Here is a 23,786-nt window from a genome sequence, read left to right as displayed (position 1 = left end):
TGGGTTTTGAATTAATTTCATCAACCGTTAAGAGGATCAAGATTGGCAGATGGTGGGATTTAGAGCCAGAGAGTGGGGGTGTTCCTGTTCAGAAGCTGTGTGAAGAAAGGAGCAGATTTTCCGGAGGAGATTTTGAGTAAACTGGGGAAATATGTTGGAAATGCGTTTGTGTTTGTTGTTACATCATCCACGTTCATGCGCATTAACGGGAACTTTTCCTCTCATAGTCCCGTATTGGGACAGGGAATCTGGGAAAAGTGGAAGTACTTGTTCTAAGAGGGGAAAGCGTGGGGAGGGGAAGAACGTGACAACAAAAATTGTGGCCAACAGAGAATAGAGGGGCAAGAACCAGGACGGCAGAGCAAGAAATGGGTGGTTACCCCTGGGCGTCTCACTTCTTTTCTTTTTTGTTCCACCAGGATCTTATTTCGTCTTGGAGGATCGTCCTGGACACACTCACCAGATGAGTTCTGTTATCTCTCTACCCAGAACAAAGATTTTTCCCCCGGCTCTTTCTGTTTCCCGCGTCCACGTCTATACTATCTTTAATTCCCGCCTTGCTGTCCCTTTCTCCTTTCCCGAGTCAACTTTGTTCATCTCGCGCTCCTTTCGTCTTTACTCCCCATTATTGCAACTAATTCATTTACTCTTTAACTCACCTAATGAGAGAATCTCAATGCTTTTTCACCTGGCGGAATACGAATTCTCAACATTGTCACCGTCTTTCTCTCTCTCAAGTTGTGACCTAAAACCCTCAGATATCTGCTCGTTGCTGGAGTTTGGGTCTACTATATGCAAACCTTATCTCAGAACAAAATTGAAAACTGCTTAATTCCTGCATCCGCTTCATCTTAGGTATTAGAAACAACCGCACTACTTCAGTTTATTAAAGTGAAGTAATTGCCTATTTTTTCAGGCGGGGCTTAACGCCCAACTACCAATTAGGTGTCGTGGACGGAGGCGACTAGCAAACATACTTTACTGTAAATTCCTCATATTAACCATTGGGAATATAGACTACTACCGCAATACATCTTAGCTTTGCGGGTCTAGCCTGTAACCGCCTAACATACTTTATTATAAATTTCTCATATTAACCATTGGGAATATAGACTAGTACCGCAATTCATCTTAGCTCTGCGGGTCTAGCCTGTAACCGCCTAACATACTTTACTATAAATTTCTCATATTAACCATTAAATAAAATCCAAGGCCGAACCAAGTACCACAATACATATTAGCAGCTTCGCAGGTCTCGCCTCTAACCTCTCGGCTACCGTGGCGCCCTCTACTTCAGTTTACTTCTTGATCTTGATGTTGTTGATCAACAGATTTACTTTGCTGTATCTTTTTCTTAACATCAACAACTCCATAAAATTTCATTGATAACGTTTGATAATTCATTTTTATAAAAAAGATAACAAGATAATATGCATATTATGCGCTTATTCGCCATTTTGTAAGTTAAGTAACTTGACTAAGTATTAAGTATTTTAATTTAATAAAAATGATTTTTTACCAAAAGCACCGCTTTACGCCGGACTTAAAAAAGCGTTTGTGGACTCCAGATTACATCTCCGTCATTCAATCTGTTCATTCACTTCAATCCTAACTACGGATTAGGGGAGGTTTCTGTTTTCATGGTCCACATCCTGTAGTTCTGGTAGAAAAAAATCTTTCCTGTTTGAAGGGATTCTTAGCTTCCCCGCCTGTGATTTCTCCTCAGGACCATAAATCTCATCCAACCGGCAGGATATAAGGACCCTACTTCTGTTTCCAATCTCATTATTCAAGGATTGGACATACACGCTGTGCAAAATGTTTTTACCAACTTTACGTTTCCAATAAAGAAGTATAACTTGAAAGGAAGGAGGGTTCAATGAGCTGCTCAATACGATTTCTAAGGAAATTTTTACAACCGGAAGTACCCCTCCCCCTACTGATGCTGGACACTGTAAATGCTTCCTCCAATTGATTATCTTTTAACTTTTATTTGATTTAGTGGCTCAGGAGGATGGTTTTAGGGCACTCTGAGGAAGGAAGAACAAAGTGCGTCTCCGAAATTCAGAGCTTGTGCAACTTAGAGCTTTGCCACTTAACTATGAAGTCGCGTAAATACCAGATTTCCTTTCTCTCATAAAGCTGCACTTTTACTAAGCTAGTGAACCCAGACTTAATAAATATATAGATTACAAAAACAAAAATTGGATGGAAAAAAAAGTATTTTCTTTTTTTCCCACGGCTGTAAGAAAAGAATTTCCCAGTGGTACAATTCCACTTGGTGGAGGGGGGGTGGTCTAAGAAAACTCCTTAAATTATATTATCACTTAAGTTTGACTACAACCATTGTAGAAGCTGTTTTGGCCCAAGCCGTGGAAGGAAAAGTGGTAGCAGAATTTTTCCACTAACTAAACGCCTCTACAGAGTGAGAGAGAGCGAGTGGGAGAGTGGTTTTTCCTCTTCAATTTTTATATTTCCTTCACTGGATAAACAAAAGAAGTTACACCACTTTTCATGAACTCCACTTTTCCTTTGGACATTTTCACCTTTAAAGTGCTGTTTGTGTGTTTATAGTTTTTATTTTTATTATTTTTTATGTTTTCCTCCAATTTTATTTCCATTTATTGTTTGGGCTGTAGCGTTTTTCTCATTTTATTTTTCCCAGTGTTTTTCTAACCTGTTTTTCTTCTTTTATGAAAGAGACTGCTCTAGGATTTTTTCTTTCTTTATAATGGAACACTTTCCCTAAAGTCAGCTTTATAACAAAATATTTTACTCCACTTGGAAAATTCGAATTCTTACTTCTTTCTCTTCAGCTTCTGTGGTCCCTCTGAGGGTCCTTCATAAAACCAAGGCCTTCACCATTATCTCTAGCCATTTCGTATTCCTTTTTCTCGACTTGGTGTGGTTAGGCTTTCCTCTAAAATGGCATTAGTGTTACTGCCACTTGTACTGCATGAATAAGTATCAAGAGTGTAACTGCATTTCTAAATTTTTAAGACATACCGGAAATGCCACTTTACCGAATGAATTATTCGACATTTTGGAACTTCCTGAGAAGCGAAACTTTTGTATAGTGATTCTTGCCACCACTGGGCAGAGACAGGCGAAGGAGTTCATTAGAAGCTGCTATTCGCCGAGGCTGACTACAGAATTAATCCGTCAAGGCCGCGTGGGGCTATAAGGATGATTGTAGGACTATTAACTGGGCCACTGCAGGCTCAGAAAACACATGCATCGCTTGGGCCTGGAAGAGGAGGAAACGGCACTGCACGTGTTGTGTCAGTGTGAGGGACTTGTCTGGGCTAAGGATGTTACTTCTCGGGGGAGGAAAAAACCAAGGCCTGTAAGCTTTACCCAGGGAGTCGCTCTCCAGAATTAAGATTCTCAATTAAACGGACAGGTCTGGAGGGTCATGCTCTAAAGTTGGGGAGTCACAATAGATCCAAAGGGGTCGCAGTGGCGTAGGCCTTGAGGACCGCCCTAATTTAATCTATTCTGTTCTATTCTAAATAATAAATTTACGACTTTTAACTTGAAAAAAAAAAATGTTTTCCCCCAAAAACTTGGATTGAGTTTCCTCCTGTAAATTGAAGTAGATAGATTCCTCCTCCTACACTAGCCTTCGGAGACAGCAGGCTTTGGAAACAGTAGTAAGGGGAAAGTCTTGAGAGTATGATCACAGCAGTTGCGGGTACATACGTCTTGTGGGTACTGATGTAGGAGTACACAGAGAGCTGGAGTTTTATGCGAGTCTTTGCGGGAAATAGAGATCCCAGATGTAACTCGGCGAGACCAGATACTGGGTCCACATCTGTTTCTGATACCTTCTTTCTGCCACTCTGCCATCTTGTCTTTTTTATTTTTTAACCACACGCCGCTTCTGTAACCATAGCTACACTGCCTTCTTTATCTTGTTCGCACAGGAAATAACTTACTAGATATTGTAGCCGGATATTCTTGTATAAATCTAATAAAATTTTTATGTATTTTTTTTTTTGGTGCTTGTGGTGGTAGAGAATGAGGAAGTGGTGTGGTGGGGGACGTCTGTTAAGATGAAGAAATAGGACAAGATAGATTGGGGTGAAGACGTTGATTCTGCAATCCACTGACCTTCCTTCCGGGCTAGCTAGATGACATTGTAGTGAGCGCTAACAATGATGTCGTTTAGCCCCCAGAGGAATCCGTAAATAGTACTAAGGCACATCGATAGTTAACAGCTATCGATGTCGACCACCTTCCTCTTTGGTGGGGCACAGGAGATAACCAGGGGAGGTTTTTTTCAGAGAGGCTCTTGTTTTTTTTGGATATACAAAAATACGTTAAGGTCGCAACCGGTGTTGTCAATTGTAATTTAGAGTTCATACTTAGTTTAGTTATTTGTATTTAGCTTTGTTTATTTGTATTTAGTTTATGTTATTTAGCTTTGTATTTTATACTATAAAAACCTAGCTTAATAAATATTTTGTATATTTCAATGAGTTCGTTACCCAGTTATCACTCAATGCTCCAACAGTGGTAACCCCGACGTGAGTAATACTAATTAGTTTTTTTATTTGTAGTTTACGGTGATTTGTTTTAATAATTAAAGTTTAATATAAGTAAATTGTTGTAATTATAAACTAGGCGGTAGTACATCATTCACATTTTATGCCCGGATGTACCAATTAGTTAAAGTATCAGTTTATGTTTTTCGAATCTAATCATTTCATTTCTTCTTGAGATTCTATTCATTTTTTTCTTTAATTTTTAGTGTTTGTTTTTATATTATATCAAACAATCAAACAATATATCTCAATTTCTCGACGCCATCATTGGGGGGAGTGATGTAGTGAGCGCTAACAATGATGTCGTTTAGCCCCCAGAGGAATCCGTAAATAGTACTAAGGCACATCGATAGTTAACAGCTATCGATGTCGACCACCTTCCTCTTTGGTGGGGCACAGGAGATAACCAGGGGAGGTTTTTTTCAGAGAGGCTCTTGTTTTTTTTGGATATACAAAAATACGTTAAGGTCGCAACCGGTGTTGTCAATTGTAATTTAGAGTTCATACTTAGTTTAGTTATTTGTATTTAGCTTTGTTTATTTGTATTTAGTTTATGTTATTTAGCTTTGTATTTTATACTATAAAAACCTAGCTTAATAAATATTTTGTATATTTCAATGAGTTCGTTACCCAGTTATCACTCAATGCTCCAACAACATCATCATTTAGCCTCTTCTTTTTTTTGCTGCAACTTTCACAGATTTAGTTCTGTTATAAAATCAAAGCTTTTAACAAACTGCTTCTTTTAGTGCGAGATTCGGTTTTAGCATTTCATGGAATGGATTTTTCATAGTTTTCATTTTTCATTTTTATTTTTTGAAAATGGTCCCTTTATTTTTTGGTTAGATCTTATCCCTGACTGGTGCTGACTGCAGAATTAATCCGTCAAGGCCGTGTGGGACTATAAGGATGATTGTAGGCCTATTATCTGGGCCACTGCAGGCTCAGGAAACACATGGATCGCATGGGGCCTGGCAGATGGCTAGCCTCTGTAGATTCTGTTAGGAGGAGGAGGAGGAAACGGCAATGCACGTGTTGTGTCAGTGCGAAGGGCTCGTGTGGCTAAGGATGTTACTTAACCAAGGCCCTGAGAGCTTTACCCAGGAAGCCGCTCTCCAGAATTAAGAGTCTCATTAAAAGGACAGGTCTGGAGAGTGAGCTTTAAAGTGAGGGGCGCCACAATAGATGCAAAGGGGTCGCAGTGGCGTAGGCCTTGAGGCCGCCCTAGTCTAATCTAATCCCTGACTGGTTTTGGATTTTCAGCTATCATCAGATATCCCTCAGTTATCACTCAGTTAGTCAAGTATTTTTCAACAGAATTTCAAACTTTCAATAAAAATTTAATTAAGCAAAACCTGTTGAAACATGATTTTTCTTGTTTTTGCCTGCAAAACTCTAATAAAGATTTGAAATAAATTAAAGTCAATAGAATAATAAGGTGAAACAGGTGTGATTGAAACATTTCTGCTCTTAATAGAATGAGAAGTGAATTTAGTGAAGTGATCTAAATAAATAACCTCCTATACAGGAAATACAGTGGAGGAAACAACGCCGAGCATAAATTAACGGACAGGATACGGAAGTGAGTAGAGACGGGTATAGCGTGTTTTAGACATGTGGCGTGCTAAAAGGAGACTTAGTTTTCACCATGGGTTGGGCAGGTTGGGGGATACAAATTGTAGCGGAATAATAGGGCGTTAGAAGGGTTTCCCCAAAAGGGGAAACCTCTCTCTTTCTCACTCTGGTTCTAGAGCGCGTGGTAAACGACTGAATTTGATGATGCAATTAGGGTCAGAGCTATACGAGACGCCATGTCGTCTAGCCAAGCCTTTCGGAGCCATTGTTCGCCTAACACACACATACACACACGTGAACTTCTAATCTCCATATTGAACACGTTATATACTACAAATGATTCAATATATTGCTATCAATGGGGTTGAAGTTAAATTACACACCTATGTGTGTGTAAAGCTCGTGCAAACCGTGGCAGCTTATGTAAGCATGGCGATGTTCCCCGTGTACAAAGACCTTACTTCAGAACTGGACTAGCTAGGGTCTCTTCTATGCACATAGTAACTATTGTTTTAACCGCGTAGCCTGTTCTGAAAATACGTACGTAAATACTGTATTGTTATTGTATTTAATTAAACGCGTAAAATGTCTCAGCGATTATCGCTGCTCAGGCAATATTTACAGCATTTTTTTTATTCTCTCTAATTGGCTTTTAAATTCGGGTCATGATTTTTGATGATTTCTCCCTCTGCCTCTCCTCCGGAAATACATTTATTGAGGCGGTTATTTTGATTTCTTTGATGACTTCCTACGTTTTGACTGATACTCAAAACCATTGCAACTCAAAAAAAAGAGTAATAAATCGCAGGAAGTTGAAATCTGATATTAATCCTAAGATAGTGAAGATTTTGGTCCAAAATTGGATCAAAACGGAAATTCCACATAGTTAATCAATTTCAGTAATGACGTCTTTTTTTTTGCGATTGCGAAAAATTTGTGGTGAATGTTGTAATCCGGTTTAGAGGAAAGGCTAACCAAACCTTACACATCCGGAAAATACCTTTATAAAGGTTCCAAACAAATGATGGTTTTGGTTTTTTTTCTCGACCGTTGTTGATGGATGATTTTTGGGGAATATCGAGGTGCGGTCATCAATAAATACAACGTTTTTGCTTTATATCCAACGTTTCGGTAATTTTTACTACCAACTGTTAACTAGTGCTATATCAACAGTTACGATGATATAGCTCTACATTAAACTTTACAAACTTTTTTTTATAATACCCTGAAGAAGGTAATAAAAGTTGTATTTATTTAAGACCGCACCTCGATATTCGCCAAAAATCGTTCCAAACAAATGTTATAGATCCCCCTCCCCCACAGTAAGCGATTAGTACACCGACTTTAAAGGAAATCGTTGTCAACCGGAATTCCTTTTCCTGCAGATTTTTTGGTACTAAGATTCCACAGGAAATATCCTTTTTTTCAGGGTCCTCTGAGTCCGAAAAAGTGTTTTTTTTTCACCGATTCGTCCTCAAAAAAAAAAAGGAAAACAGTAAATAGTTCAAATTTGATATTTAGCTTAGGTGCTGAATTAGAGGATGCTGCAATTAGATTTTAGTCCAAATTGGTCGACCTCGATAGTAGAATATTCAGTTTTTCACGATTTTCTCGCAAACGGTAGCAACGAGATTCCCTTTAAACTTAGCTCGCTAACGGTACCTAATTAGGACCTAAAACCTTTATTGGAAACAGTTTTTCCCATGAAAATTCCATTAAGGACCCTACCGGAAGTAGGGGGCTAGGTTTTTCTTTACATTCACAGTTTCCTCTTCAAATCGTAATTTGCTTACCCTATAATTGCTGTTAAAACAGATGGGCGAATGAAAGGCAGCAGTCAGCTGAGAGTTAATCGATGATTTCATCGGAATCATTTCAATCGTGAAGAATAGGATATATATTTTTTTTAAAAGGGCCTTTTTGAGGGCCCAGAGATCCATTACTGTTGAATGTACAGGCTTGCCACCTGTCCAATATTGATAAGAATCAAATGAATTGATAAGTGTTGTTCATTCTTTTTGGTGACTGATTCATAGTTTAAATTGGATGAAAAAATAATTGCCAGTTGCAGTTTTAATAGATTTATTCTGCCGAGCTTTCGACTCCTAGGGACTAGGTCATCTTCAGGGCTAGTTTAGAAAGTAATATTTTTACATTACAGGGTTGGTGTGTCTTCTGTCTTGTCTGTTCATGGGCTGAGTGTGCATGAACTCAGTCCACACTCAGAGAGACTCAGTCCATGAACAGACAAGACAGAAGACACACCAACCCTTTAATGATGTAAAATATTACTTTGTAAACTAGCCCTGAAGATGACCTAGTCCCTAAGGGTCGAAAGCTCGGCAGAATAAATCTATTAAGACTGAAATGGCAATTACTTTTTCATCCTATTGAGTTGATAAGATAGACTGAATTTTCTCAATTGAATGGAAATCGGCAAACCGGAAGTCCCACTTTACCCAGATAGAATTTTCCGTCTTTTTTTTTGGATTTCCTGCAATCAGCTGCTACGATTTCATTTTCTCTTTGTGCAGTGATTTATAAACACATAAATCTACAACTTTAACCGGAAACAATTTTTTCCCGGAAATTTGATTACTGATATTTCTGAGTTGGTGGGTGGGGGAAGGGGAGCAGATTCCTTCAAAAACTTAAAAGAATCGAATATAACTCAAATGTTCGGAGTAAAAACAAAAAAAATTTGTGACTTACAACTTGTGAGTTAGAATTGTAGTAAGAGAAAGCCGTGTAAGTTTTGACTCCCAGATATTTACTCGAGAATATTTCTGTAGAAATAAATGAGCCAAATCGAGTAAACAGATAATTTAAAATATTACTGGGTAATCTAAATTTAAATTTGATATTAATAAATGTGACCACACACGTTCTAGATTGCATTCACAGTTTCCTCTTCAAATCGTAATTTGCTTACCCTATAATTGCTGTTAGGCTGATGGGCGAATGAAAGGCAGCAGTCAGCTGAGAGTTAATCGATGATTTCATCGGAATCATTTCAATCGTGAAGAATAGGATATATATATTTTTTTTAAAAGGGCCTTTTTGAGGGCCCAAATACCCTTCGTAATAAATAACCCAGATAATTTGCTACGATTGAGCGGATTGGTTTTTCTTTTTCTTTTTTTTTTTTTTTCTGACCACCAGAGCGCTCTACATACCCAGCATCATCCGGCCCTAACAAAATATAGTGTGTCCAACTCTGTCTCTGTGAGTGTGTGTGTGTGTAGCTGAGACACTCACTGACTGACACGTCAGATTGGCTGTTAGTGAAGGACAGTGTGGTGTGCCAGAACCTCCACATCTTGGCTACTAACATGCAGGACGTGCTACCACTTCAACAATACTGTTGAAATAATTGCTTTTCAGTTCATGAATTTACTGTATGAGATTGGCAACAGTGGAAACATTCGAGCCAATCAAAATAGGCTTTAGAAGGGTTTTAGGCCATCTCTCCCCCCTTGCCACCCCCTTGAACTAAACGTACGTGTGTGTGTGTGTGTGTGTGCGGAGATTACAAAACACCCTCAAAATACACCTGGCATACGTCATATACATATTGAACCCACCTTATTCACGTAAAAAAAATCCCCTCAAACGTGAAATTATCTTCTGTAAATTTATCACGTAATCCTATTTCTTGCATTTGACTTCTGTTTCATCATACAAATGGGAAATTACTCGTACCGGAAGTTACTTATAAAAAAAGAGAGACAGGAAGTGAGCAACCTTTTTACAACTCAAACATTGTTATTTAAAATAATTGATCACTTTTTTTTAAAAAAGAAGCTTAGAAATTTAAATTTTCCGTAAGAGATGTTACAGATGCTGTGGCTGTAAGTGGCTGTGACCCAAAAACGAAAAATTGTAGCGAACTACTAATAGAAGGCGCTATTAGGAGAAGATTGGGCAACCAGAAGTAATTAATTGATTTCTAAGTTTTCAAGGATTTTCTCAAAAGCGACTCTAACGATTTCCCTTAAAGTTAGTGCACATATGTTTTGTGAATCTGTAAAATTCGTTTGAAATACTTTTCTGGGATAATTCGATTGAAAGTGCCCATTCGATTGAAAGTGCCCATTCGATTGAAAGTGCCCATTCGATTGAAAGTGCCCATTCGATTGAAAGTGCCCATTCGATTGAAAGTGCCCATTCGATTGAAAGTGCCCATTCGATTGAAAGTGCCCATTCGATTGAAAGTGCCCATTCGATTGAAAGTGCCCATTCGATTAAATTAAATAATGAATGTGAAATAAAAAATCTTTCACTTTCGCTACCATTTCGCTACGAAGACATAATATCCTCCACCAACATCTATGTGCTTAAATCTATAGCAGAATCGGTTAAGCTATAAGGATGACAGGAATATAGAGTACTGATCCATCCATTAGTTGTAAGTTTGTATGTAAATAGTTGTATATAGTAGAGGGATGAATGTGTGAAGCGAATGTATTTATAAGTAAGAATGGAGAGTGAGTGATATTCTAGTGATAAGCACCTAGACGATGCTGGCAGTATGGCGGAAGACAATGCCAAAAAAAAAGGCAAAAAAAAGTTATCTTTTACCAAAGATTGCATTGTCCATAGGCTTAAAATATAAATTACAAACAGGAAATCAGTGGTGCATCGTTTGAAACAGACTTCCTATATTTAGAGCGAGAGAGAGTGAGTGTGACGCAGGCGGCCCGCTGATATCCTGTTGCAAAGGAGTTTGGCCTCGACCAACAAACGCTCTTTGTACTTTGGCAAAGGCACTCTTCCCTTGGCAGTACACCTCTCTCTTTGCTTGGCGCGCTTTGCTTGTCACCTTTCCTGTGTAGGTACGTAGTATGTGTAAAGCTTATTGCTTTACCATGTCTTGTGTGTCCTACACGGGTCCCATAGAGGATGATATATTGCATTCTGTGACAAGGAGGTGAAGCTGGAAGCAAGATTGCGCTTACCATCTCTCTGGAAAGTTTGCCAGTTAGTTTCTGTACTTAGTTGCATCTACTTAAACTGTATAGGCAATACTATCATGTTGTTCACCTACCAACTACAACAGCTATTCCCAACATCCTCTTCCAGTATGTGTAGATGTAGTTCTTGAGACTAACTTTACAAATCATTAACTTAATTATTACGTCAAAGTAAATTCCAAAATTGATTATAGATTTCCATAACAACAATGAGCATTCACCATTGGAATGCAATGATGTGTTTACATTAAGATGACTATTTGTTGCAAACATCTTAAGCGCGATTTGCCCGAATTTATATTGCGGTCACCTGGCCGGAAGTGCCAACGTCTTGAAGGGTTTCTTTTTTAACTTCCGCCTGGCATCTAATTGATCTATATGTTCGGAATTCCCCCCCTCCCCATGAAAATTGATTTCAAAAAAGAACTTCCGGTGGCCACACTCCACTCAGAAGTCATTTGCACACTCACACCATTCTCAAGGTTCAAACTCATTAATATTCTACAAACTCCTGTATATTTAACCTTGTATTAATTCTCATCAACATTATAGTTTGTAAAACCTTATATTATACTGAAATTTTGAATTTATATTGGTTTTAGTGACCGTAAAAATATTTTTTTATTTTTTATTGTATATATGATTTAAGGCGCATCAACATCTAAGGTTATTGGCGCCCGGGAGCTTTATTCAATTCACTGCCGGCCTCCGGACAGTGTTCTCTCGTTACAGACTACACTGTCCATCACCGGTCAGTGAGCTGTAAGAAGCTCATAGGAAGAGAAAATCTAAGGGTCAGCAGCTGGATTCGAACCCGGGACCTCCGCGTGGGAGTCCAGTACGCTAACCGCATAGCTAATCCCTTCCCTTATTATTATTATTATTATTTGTTTTTTGGAGGATGGGTAAGGAGAAACAGTAGACAAGAGTTAGGCCTGTTGTTAATTACAGCAAGAAATTTTCAAATAAACGTTTCAGAAAAATGTTATCATTGCAAAATGTGATTGGGTCCGCCGTGCTTTGGATAATCTTCTTTGATTGGTCTATCTTAGCGTGCAAGGTTAATTGTACCAACATGTTTATCAGCAAGGGTAATTTCATCGAGACTGAAACATAAGTCAAGTAGTAATCACTATACCAAACTAGTTAATCTATCTCTGATAATGGTTTAAAGCCGGAAACCGGCCAGGGTTACCTAAATTTTCCAAGAGAAACGACACAAATCGATGAAAAAGCAATGGGACTTCCAGTTGATTGATTGGCTTGTGATTATTTTTGTTTTTGAGTCATGAGTAGGATTCAGGAATTCAGTGATCAATTCGTAAAAATCAGTTTTTTCGGACTCAAGGGACATCAAAGCAGACACTTCTGGTGAACACTATAAATCGGAAGTTGCACATGATCCTAATTCGCATCACTTCCTCTTTAAGTACTGGTAAATTCAAATCAGTGAACACAGTTGCAAACTAGATCAGAGCGGAAGTTTGCCACAACTTATTGGAAAATTACGCTAGTTCATAGACGCCATTATAATTTCCGGACCAATTCTAAATTTCATTACGTCAATGAAGAAAATACAAATAAATAAAAAAGTCATGCGAGTGTTCATGGTTTCAAAAAAAACTACAAAAAAGGAATTTTCTTTTTTCTTTTAAATAAATAATAAATACACTCAGCGGAAGTGGGAATGAGGTACTGCGCAAGCGCTTTGAGTGGTCTAACGATCGTGCTCCAACATCATGCCTCTCTCTCTACCCGCACGATCTCTGCCGGACCCACATGGAGGGTCCTAATGACACTCTACCACCACACTGTTGGTATCACTATAGCTACACACGTGTATAACGCACTCACATATACACACGTGTGATGTATATATATACTTTTCACACTCCTCAATCTTTTACAGTCAATTTCGCCTGGCAAAATTTACTTGTTTATTTTATGCGAATTATTTCTAGTCTTTCTCTCTCCCTCTTTCTCATTTGTGGTTAAACCAGGAGGTCGCCAAACTGTTTTGATCATGGACCCCCCTATATAATTTTTCGAAATTTCCATCAACCCCCCTTAAAAGTAATTTTCTGTTTATTAAAAATAAAACTATCTATTAGGTACTGTGTTTGTATACTTATTTATTTTATGATTTTTAAACATTTTGTTAAAGTAATTTTACATTGTGTAACAAATAGTTTTATGAAAAATATCTTAATGTTGAAATTTAAATACCTTAATATTTATTAAATAATAAGTAATTATAAACAAAAGTGAAAATGACCGTTTTGAAGACCGTCTACTTACCTCTTCTTCAGTATGAGACAGAAGGTCGTGGTCTATGCTGGATAAGCAAGCAAGCCTCGGGTTACAGCTGCCCGAGAAATGAGATTTCTCTGCAGGGGTCGAAGGGAAAACTAAGCGAGATAAAAAATTAGAAATAAGGACAATAAGGAACAGCTTGGAGGTATTGAACCCTTCGTAACCAAGTTGGAGAATCCGGCAGTTGTGGGGTGGTTTGGTCACGTCTGCAGGAGAAGTGGAAGAGGAGAAGATTTGGTGGTTGATGAAGGGCCAAATCAGAAGGCCGCAGACCAAGAGGCAGACCAAGATTGGGCTATTTGGATTACATCGGGCGATTGGCACAAAATGGAGGTCAGACAAAGGTCATCTATCCTAAGATTGGCAGGAGAAGAGTTCATCTGATGGTTAAAGGCCAAAGTTATCTAAAGCTCGACGCTGAAAGGCATTAGAGCATTAGACAAAGAAGAAGAAGAAGAAGTAATTATAAACAAGTAAAGTACAGTATTGCTTCTTAATTAATGAGATGGGTGTGCCTGGTGTTTCTTTGCAAGGTTCCGCTATATTGGGTTCGAAATTGTTTTACCTTCGACCCCCTGCCTCAGATCGACCCCTACTTTTGTTAAATAGACCCCTGGGGTTCTATACAGATTGAATTTTCTATTGTACCATATTTGAAACTAAACAAATTAACCTTCGATTATAAAAAATAGTACTTGTTCGAAAAATATTTCCTAACATTTTCTCAAATATTTCAGAGAGTTTAGAATTTTTTTTTTTTTTAAAGTGCAATTTGTGACCTTTGACCTCCTTATTTTAAGACAATCTACTTTAAAAATTGACTATTGGTCCATCTAAAAAGAGTTTTCAATGAATTAAACAACTTGATGAACTAACACTGTTGAGTGCTCGTCAACATCTTTTCTTGTAAAATAAACGTAATTTCTCTTACGAAGATAAAAGGAATCCTGGAAAATGATATACCGTTTGAAAGCCCATTAAACGAGGAAACTTTTCCAGAAAAATGCCAGCACCTAGGTCTGATAATGATCACATAAGGGCCTAATGAGTTTTCTTCAAAAAATTTCGATTACTTTTATTTTCCCAGTATCCAGGAGGTAGATTGAGGCTGTTTGGAGAATAACTTATGCTTCGAAATGGTGTCAATTTTTAGGAAATCTATCGATCTTTCTAACGGTGTCATCAGAATCGAATTCAGACTAAAACTTTCTGAGTAATAACATTTTTATTGCAAAAAAAGTAATGATTTAAAAAAAAAAAAAAACTAAAGTGACGTCACACAAGAACGGTGGAAAATATGAAGTTGGCCAATACGTCTTTGAACTCCACTTTAGATGTACCACACACAGTTGCACCTATGGAGAATACTTACTGGTTCACCCTGTATAAATAAACCACTTTGGCGACCTCTGGGTTAATAAAGTAAGAATTTCGATTGGAGCCACGTTTTGAAATTAAGTTTTGCAAGGGAAACGCAACGCTTCCAGGCCCCCTGAGTTCAAACTGAGTAGTTTTTAGAAGAGGATTCAATCTGCCCTCCTCCTCGAGCCTGGGCGCTCACCAGGATGAAAGGAATCTTCCCTTAATGTGTTCCCAATTTTAGGCCAATTACTATAAAATCTGGAAGAGATAGCTGTGTTGAGTGGACCAGGATCCTAGGTAGATTACATGTTCCTCTTTTCTCCTAGAACTTCCCTGATGAGCTCTCAGTTCTGTTTTTTTTTTTCTATCTGGAGGAGAGGTGTTGAGCTCCCTGAGTAGCCTGGATAGTTTCCCAGGTATTACGTGAAGAATATATCCTACCTAGAATCTTCTTGTAGCCAAATTTCTTCAGATTATCTAAGGAAAGCAATTGCCAGAATGTGGTTATCCCCTAATTGCTGGCTGGCACATCTCCTCTCAGGACTTCCACCAGTGGTACTGAGTGTGTTGTTCAACTACCAGAGTGTTACTGAATAGTTGGGGGCAGTGTAGAATACCCCGTCATAGAGAAAGTCACCTGTGCGCATATTTAAGAAGGACACTTTAGGGCCAAAACATAGACACTTCCGGGGCCAACTCAAGATAGGAAATTGGACACGATCGAAAGACACTTCCTTTTACAAAGAAATAATACAAACTGTGGGGGGGGGGGGGAATTGTTTTTAATTAGTAAAAAGCCATAAACAGCTTGTGTTATGTATCAGCTGATATAAATTACAGTCAGGAGTAAGATTACCAAATAACTCAAGAGTGTTAAAAAATTTAATACTCGACTGTGCTGTCATCAAAATGCTGGTCTTATAAATAGTGCAGAAGGTCGACGAGCAATAAAATGGCCCCTGTGCTAGTGTTCATTTGGGCAAACTTTTCTTTACGGCCCATATTCTCAAGTTTTATTGGTTCACTTGGAACAGGACACTAATGTGCTCCATAAATTGCTGGCCGAATTACTATTCTAACCTCAGGTTTTTTTTTTTTTTTTACTTTTTCTCCCAGTAAAACGGAAGTATGGCGATTGTGTCTCCAATTTTCAATTACGAGTCCTTGAGGTACACCGGAATTCGTAAAATTGGTTTGCAGGAAATGAAGGAAGCTGAAACTTTATATTTTTAGATTAACCTAAAAACGGAAGTGTGCCACTTTACACCAACTAAACGCCGGAAGAAACAGTCTCGTCGAGTGACGTCGTGATGAAGTGAACAATAATCGGAGAGCCTAAGTTAGAGGTGGGCCCCCAGGGGTCTATTAAACAAAAGTAGGGGGGTAGATCTGAGCCATGGGGGTCGAAGGAAAAACAATTTCGAACCCAATATAGCGGAACCTCGCAAAGAAACACCAGGCACACCCATCTCATTAATTAAGAACCAATACTGTAGTTACTTTACTTATTATTTAATAAATATTTAGGTATTTAAATTTCAACATTAAGATATTTTTCTTACTTGACAAACGTTCGAAACTAAACCTACATAACAAAAGACTCTTATATCTACTGTTTCCGTGACCTATTTGGTCATACAGCATCGAAGTATGGGGGGATCGACTAAGCGTTCTAACCCTCTACGCCTCCATTACAGTCCAAAAATACTACGAAAACTACTTAACGCTCCGTTCTATGTACGTATCTAACCTCACTATCCATAATGACCTCAAAAATCCCTTTCATTACAGATCTTGCTAAAACTCTTCAAATTTCATTCCACTCTACAGCAGCCTTATCCTAACCCTCTCATAGGACACCTATCTTCCTCCACATTACCAGGTAATCCTCTAAGGAGATTGAAGCGAAGATGGCTTCGTGATCTTCTCTTATCGTGTTAAAGCACGTTTCTAGAGTGACAACACTGGGTGGGTGCCTTCTCCACTCATGATTTTCTTCTATTTCTTTTTTCTTTTACCACATTTGCTTGTTGCAACAACTGTTGCAGTGGTAAATTACAATAAAAGATTTAAAAAAAAAGAAGATATTTTTCATAAAACTATTTGTTACACAATGTAAAATTACTTTAACAAAATGTTTAAAATCATAAAATAAATGTACAAACACAGTACCTAATAGATAGTTTTATTTTTAATTAACTGAAAATTAATTTTTATGGGGGGTCGATGGAGATTTCGACAAATTATATAGGGGGGGTCCATGATCTATGTAAAAAACTTTGGCCGACCTCTAGCCTAAGCCTATTCAATATCAATTTCACAGCCAATCAGTACACAGATTATTCTCAGTCAGTAACTGATTTGAATTAGCAGCCAATCGATTTCTTCGATATATCGATTTAATGGTAATTAATAATCAATTAATGTGCTAATAATATTTGTAATTAAAATTAATTGAATATACGTATATAATTGTGGCTCACTATTTATTGAAGTTAGTAAATCACTTCTTTTTAGTTCCCCCAGGAATTGGCTAAATAATGGGGGGGGGCTCCTTGTTACCCTAAATTTATTGAGGGAAGCTCACCGATTAAAATCATTAGTGATCAGAATTAATTTCATTTTAACATTAAACGATTCAATCAAATTACAAATTTGTTAAATTCAGTATTTACGAAAAAAGAAACAATGTTAACATCTTTTGATTTTATCTGAAAGTTGCACTCATTGTATCGTTGAACTGTTTCGGAACTTCATCCATTATCAGAGGAAGATGAGATTCAATCAGTTTGGTTAAGAGTTGTGTGCAGTTGAGTGTAAACTCAACTTCCCATACTAGCGCAATAAATATTCTTGTACATGTTGATTTGCACACACAGCTGCAGTATTTGATGAATGCATTTTAACAAACCAAATTTTGTAAATGATGAATCTCCCCCTTTATAGATTATGCTGAGCATAAGTTCAGCATTAGCTATGGCTCCTCACCGTCTAATCCATTTGTTATAAACCTCTATCTAAAACATAAAACGATTTCTTTTACTACAGTAATGCAGTATTGTATTCATGGAAAAACCTTTAGCTAAACACTTTTCTCGTTCAATTTTTCTCTAAGTTCTTCAAACCTCCTCACCCAATTTTCCAAACACCAATACTGAGTGGAAAGTGTTGTAGGTTGATAGCTGAGGGGATTGCATTTCCATTCAGGTGGAAAATATAGCTGACTAAAGTTGAATATTTCAACACATCTGTGGCTTTTCCTTTAACCCCCACTCTCTGGCCTCTCGTCCAGGGTTTTTTTTTCTTTTTCCCCGGAATTCTTTTTTTTTTTTTTGGTTTTTCCACTTTTCTTTTTTTTTTTCCACCAATCCCCTTGGGCGAACACATTGCTTGTATTCTAAAGTTTGAAACTGTTTAACTGCAGTTTGGTGCGTGTGTTAATTTTTTTTTTTTTGTTAGTGTGCGTCTGTCTAGGGTTTCCGGGCGGCCTGCTACTAAGTACTCAATCTCACATCCTTTGCGGCCTCCCACGCCAAGCCGATCTACCCAAAAATCCTCTCGCGTTCCGCCGCCTCCACCTTCTCCTCAAGCTGTCCTCCTCCTCTTATCGTTTCTCCTTAAACACAATTAGCCCCAAGTTTCACTTAAAATTGTCTACTTTCTTGACTCCATGCACACAAACACCCTGATACAACATGCACACGTCTCTACAGCTGACTGCCAAACTTCTAAGATCAAGTTCTCACCCTCCAATGCTTCAATCTATTATAGTACCCACTTATTAAGTCACCACAAAAGTGTAGTTATTTTAAATTTTTACAGTTTTAACTTGAGCAGATGACGTAACCGGATGTTACTTTTTTTTTTCAAAAACCGTAGTCATGAAGTGAACCTTCACTGAAGTCTCCTTGTGCTTAGTAGTAGTAATTGCCTATTTCTTCTGGCGGGCTTTACGTCCAACTACCTAATTAAGTGTCGTGGACGGAGGCGACTAGAAAACATACTTTATTATAAATTTCTCATATTAAACCATTGGGAATATATACTAGTACCGCAATACATCTTAGCTTTGCGGGTCTAGTCTCTGAAATCGCTCGTCTACGTGGCGCCTCCTTGTATTTTCGAAACAGGAAGTCGAGTGAGTAGTATAAGTATTTACTGTACTTACTATCAGTACCGTAAAAGATGAAACTGCCCGTGAAGTTAATAATGATATTAGTTTAGCAACTTTGTCAGCCGTTGCGTGCTTGGATATGCGGGTAAGGAGTTGAAGATGATATCACAAGAAAAAAATCGAAGAAATATATGACGTCATAATGTGATGAGTGAAATTATGGTGAGAGGCGACACACGGGAAGAAGCATTGCAGAGCTTCAATATAGAGACCGTCAGATAAGTACCCAGACGAGTGCTGCCCCCAAGTATCTCCCGCAGAGTTGACATTGAATGATGGATGGTGCACCAGTTTAACTGCCATATCACAAATATTTGGTAACTGATCCCGGCCACAGGCGAGCGCAGCTCTCCAGGTGGGGGGGGAAGAGGACCCAACTCAATCTCCACTCTAATCTGCTGCCAAAAAATATTGGTTGGATATATCTTCATTTAATTTATTTTTATACCTCCTGCAGGAGTGACAGATTTTCTAGGAAGGGTTAACTCCAATCAGTAGCTTTTCTAATTGTTTTACTAAGTCTAACTGGGCATGTCACGAGGGTGATTGCTAAATCCCGTCTTGATTACTGCTTTCATAGTGTTATCTTTTCCCGAAACTTATACTGCTCCAATATCCAGAAATTCTACTTTTCCCTTTGTTCCTCATCTACTTCGCGAACAATTGTCAAATATTGAAAGATAAGTCTCACACCCCCAGAGTTCACAACATAAAAAAGGTAAAAAAGAAAGAAGATAATGAAGACTCCTTAGTCTCTGTAATTACCCAGAACCAAAGAGGCTGATCTTTACATCGATTCTCGCAAAGTATCCTCATAGTATGCCGCGATAGGTCATTTTTATGTATTTTTTCATCCCCTTTCTACTAAAAATATTGCCAAGGCAGTAAAGCTAGTATTTTTCTTAATATCGGGAAATAAGTCGTTTTCCTAGTGATTTTTCTTAGAAAAATCTAATGTTAAGAGCTTTAGATGTTTTCAAGCATACACAAAATGGCTAAAAATTAATTTTACATCTGTTACAAACAAGAAGGTTTAATAATTATTTGGTAATTTTGGGAGAGTTGCGTTTAATTACCAAAAAAATTGAAAAACCTCCTGCCACATATTTGAGAGATCAATATCTTTCATGTAAAGGACCAAACTTATTCCTTAATTTATCAAATAATGCACTTTACTCAACTTGTGCAGCACTGTGGCTCGTAAGCCAGGTTATCCTGGAGGGTATCACTGCTCTCTGTATCTGATGAAGCATATACTGAAACAGGAGGTGACGGGCAACAAATATTTCCTCTACCATTTCTTTGCTCAGATCATCCGTTTAAGCATGAAATGCATTTGAGCAGGTCTTAAAATGGAACACCCTTTGTAGATTTCCAGTAGCTTGTAAAGAGTTCAGATTCTTCACAAATTTGATAGTTCTCTGGAGCATTTCAGAAACTCTGGAAAACTGTGCCCCTGAAACTCTCGTCCTAAGTCCATAAGCTGCAGTCCCTGAACTTGCTCGTTGCATTACCAATGTGGGCATTTTCTCCCCAGCTCAATGTTAGTAGCTTCCATAAAAAATTCCATGTATGAAGCAAATATTTACTTTGGTATACAGGTATACTGTATACCAATTTATCCAACAAATTTGGGTTTGTTTCCAACAGTCACATTTAAAATTACTGTTACTGAGTAGCTGCAGTAATTTTGTAGTCAGCAAGGTAATTGTCCGTGGCAATAAGCACACAAAGCATAAGCTCCTAGGCGCTGATGACCAATAGCATGCCTTCCATTTAACAAAGAGAATATTTCAGCTTTGCTCACAGCTGTTACCTCCACGGAGATAATAGATACTGCGTAAAGATGGGGGTAAATGAGACATTTTGTTCGCCATTCATGTACTCGTAAAATACATTTTAGATTAATTTGTATAATTACATCTTTTGCACACAATAATAAGAAAATTAAATAATTAGTTGGGAAATTAGGCGGAAATTGGTAAAAAAGAAAAAGAAAAACCTCTTTGTGAACACAGACCACTTCCTCTTATACCAGCACTTACAAGTTTATTAATGGAAAGTTTATTAAGTGAAAGTAAGCAGGAAGTTACCCACACTCACTCCTTCCGGTGCAGTTTTCTTTTTCTTTTTACTCGTGTTTCGTTTCAACTTCTTTTCTTCTTTCACAGCCACCTAGATTCTAGACTATACTGACCTTGGACCTCTCTTTACACAGCTTAACCTATAACCCTCAAGAAGTTTGTTTGCAAGTACCCAAAAAAGAACAGCTTAAAACTGTTTTTTTCATATAATCTTCCTGTTTCCTGTTTCGAGGACTTGTAAAAACTAATTTTTTTTTTTTTTTTTTTTGCAGATCAGGATGTCCTGGGAGGGGCCGGACGGAAGAGCCGGAGTGGAGTATCTTTGTTGCCCTTAACAGTGAGAAAATTTCTACAGGTAAGCAGCTTTTTTTTCTTCATTTCCGGTTAATTCGTGTAAAATAGATTCCTGTTTTTTAGTTTTGTTCTTTTAAATCTAAACAAAATGGTTTAAATTAATTTGGAGGACAGGGGGCTTGATTTGCACCCAGGGGTAGTGTTTATCGCAGACTCCAAGCACCCCCGATCTTGCTTCTTAGAGAAGCTATAACGTGATTGGCCATTTGAACGGAAATGACTTCTTTTGAACCCCATTCATCTTCTTTTCTTCATCTATTCTGTCGATTCATTAAAAATCTGTCTCGCTTTTACTTGAAATTCTTTTCACGAAAATTAGATTTAATGGAGGAATTTTATGACGTCCTAAAGCTTCCCTTTTATTATAATGAAGCTCAACTAGCTTTTTTTTAGTAAACATATCCAGTTTAAAGAAAACTTTCTTACCCCCGAAACCACTTGATTTCCCTCCCCCATTACTAAAGCTCTTAAAGCTCTACTCAGACTAAAGATTTACTTCTTTAAAGCTTTTAAAAAGCCCACAAATGCTCCTTTTTTTGCCAAACCCCCTCCTTACTTCGCCCTCCCCTTCTACGCCCCTCTTTTAACACATATAATACTGGTTCAGACCCATCACTGCTTCATTTAAGCCCCTTTTAAATCCTTTCTTGCTCGTTTCTGGGCTAGTTTTTTTTTTTTTTGCACTTTATAGCCGCGTGGAAGGAGAGCGCTCGAAGAAGAAGAGGTTTTTTTTTTGCCAGGATATCAGTTTATGGCGTCTGGAGTCTCCAGTGGACTGGAACGCCAAGTCCTAGTTGGTTAATAAAACAAATTAATTTGATCAGGCTAAATATTAGTAGTTGAAAAAAACTTCTTTTTTTTACATCATTTTTACCATCTCCCATTTCTTTTAAATTTTAATTAATCACTAGGAAAAATGTGGGAAACTCTATTTTCCTTTAAAGATGAACAGAAATTTCCAATGCTGATGTTTTTCCTTTGAAACACTATTTGCTTGCTGTGGAAATTCATTTTTAATTATTTACATTTTTTGAGTGAATTCAAAGGAAAATGCTTCTCTTTTCTTTTTTCTTTTGTTGAAACAAGAAAAAAAACTAATTTTCCTCAGAATATAAATATTTTCAAAGAAAAATAGTATTTTTGCAAAACTGGGATGTGAAAAACTCATGCCACATTTTCCTTACTTGAACCGTCACATAGCTCTATTATAGCCCAATAATTGACATCATATGGATAAACTGAAGTGTGTTTACCTATAATTAACCTAATGAGCGTACGAAATAGGGCGGGGCGGGTCAACTAATTAAGTTTCGAAGTCCCTTCAGTTGGAAAATAGTGATTTTAGAAAAAATGGGGCACGTGTTTGTGCACGTGTATGAACAAAAACAAACAAAATACGCAAAAATTACTGTTTATTCCGGTTAGTTACTTCCGTTTGTACATGAACAGTTTTCTAGCGATCTCTTAACCTAAAAGCACACCAATTTTGTTGAATGTTTTTCCTATTTCCTGTTATTAAATTTTCTCAAAAAAAAGACGCTTTTCCTACGATTTTTCTTTTAAAATTATTGTACGTGTTGCGCAAGAGTAGTTCAACAATTTCAAACATTTTCCTTGGGGAAAAATCGATTAAAGGCATTTTCTGGACGAAGTTAGTGGTTCTGTTTTCCTTCAATAGTCACAATTAGTTTTTCCGGAAACAATACTTTTAGAATGAAAAAATAAATGCCATTTCAGTTGAGTAAAATTTATTTTGCCGGGCTTTCGACCTAGGGACTAGGTCATCTTCAGGGCTAGTTTACAAAGTAATACTTTTACTTTTTTAATTTTACTTTACTTTTTACTTTAGAAGTATTACTTTGTAAACTAGCCCTGAAGATGACCTAGTCCCTAGGTCGAAAGCTCGGCAAAATAAATTTTACTCAACTGAAATGGCAGTTATTTTTTCATCCTATTGAAACTATGAATCAGCCACCAAAAATAATGAACAGTAATACTTTTAGAGTTTGCAGTATAATGCGAAACTACTTTTAGTACGAATTGTGAGTTTCAAGGTAATTTATTTCCAGTAAAAATGGCGGTAAGAGGAAGTCATGGGAGGCTTCACACCGGAATTTATTTATTTATTTTTTTTTTAAGGCTGTACAAGACAGCAGTTGGATAGCGGATATTGCGAAATAAAGCGAACATTAAACCCTTTCGGGTGAGGCCCCCCAACCCTTTCTTGAGTGACCTAATGGGACGGGCTCCTCTGTAGTCGTTTTAGAAAGAGATAAGGGAAGAGTAAATAAAGAATATCTCTTGCACAGGCCCCCTTCTGTGGGCAGGGTCTGCCGCAAAAAGGGGCCAGTTCCATCTAACTATCCCCTCCTGTTTGAGAGACAAAACTTCTTATCTACATTTT

The 23,786-nt window shown here is 37.7% G+C and overlaps 1 protein-coding gene across 2 annotated transcripts in view; it reads left to right on the top strand.

Annotated features, from left to right (window-relative positions):
• LOC141455001 (potassium voltage-gated channel protein Shaw-like) overlaps window positions 1-23,786 on the top strand; it is a 281,269-nt gene that overhangs the window by 174,643 nt on the left and 82,840 nt on the right. For both annotated transcript variants that reach the window (XM_074129792.1, XM_074129791.1), the window contains exon 2: window positions 21,301-21,383. The gene's annotated coding sequence lies outside the window, so the exon portion shown is untranslated. The remainder of the gene's footprint in view (window positions 1-21,300; window positions 21,384-23,786) is intronic.

The sequence above is a fragment of the Rhodnius prolixus genome, unplaced genomic scaffold (assembly GCF_049639745.1).
Source record: "Rhodnius prolixus isolate KJV_2025 unplaced genomic scaffold, Rpr scaffold_15, whole genome shotgun sequence".
NCBI lineage: Eukaryota > Metazoa > Arthropoda > Insecta > Hemiptera > Reduviidae > Rhodnius > Rhodnius prolixus.
The sequence above is the reverse complement of the archived record's forward strand: the minus strand, read 5'-3'. Positions and strand labels throughout refer to the sequence as shown.